Raw genomic sequence first — 320 nt, forward strand, 5'->3', positions numbered from 1 at the left:
AAGCAAACATTTGCAAACACATTTGCCATAATATTAGTTTTTTTTGTTCAGCTGCTTACACACAAACTCTTTACTTGTCACACAATTTCTGAAAGCTGGCACTCAAAAAGCAGAAGCACACACCAAATCTGCAAAACCATACGCTAATTCTCGGCCTTTGACTTAGTTTTCAATTTCATAAAACACTTTTTTTTTCTAAACACAACACACAATTCTCTATGTAACACACACAAATCTACAAATGTGTAACAGATTAAAAAATAACAAATTAAATTAAATGTTAATAATTGAATTTACACTTCCTTCAGCCTGAGGTTTAT

Source organism: Sinocyclocheilus grahami, unplaced genomic scaffold (genome assembly GCF_001515645.1).
Source record: "Sinocyclocheilus grahami isolate Dianchi unplaced genomic scaffold, SAMN03320097.WGS_v1.1 scaffold2432.1, whole genome shotgun sequence".
NCBI lineage: Eukaryota > Metazoa > Chordata > Actinopteri > Cypriniformes > Cyprinidae > Sinocyclocheilus > Sinocyclocheilus grahami.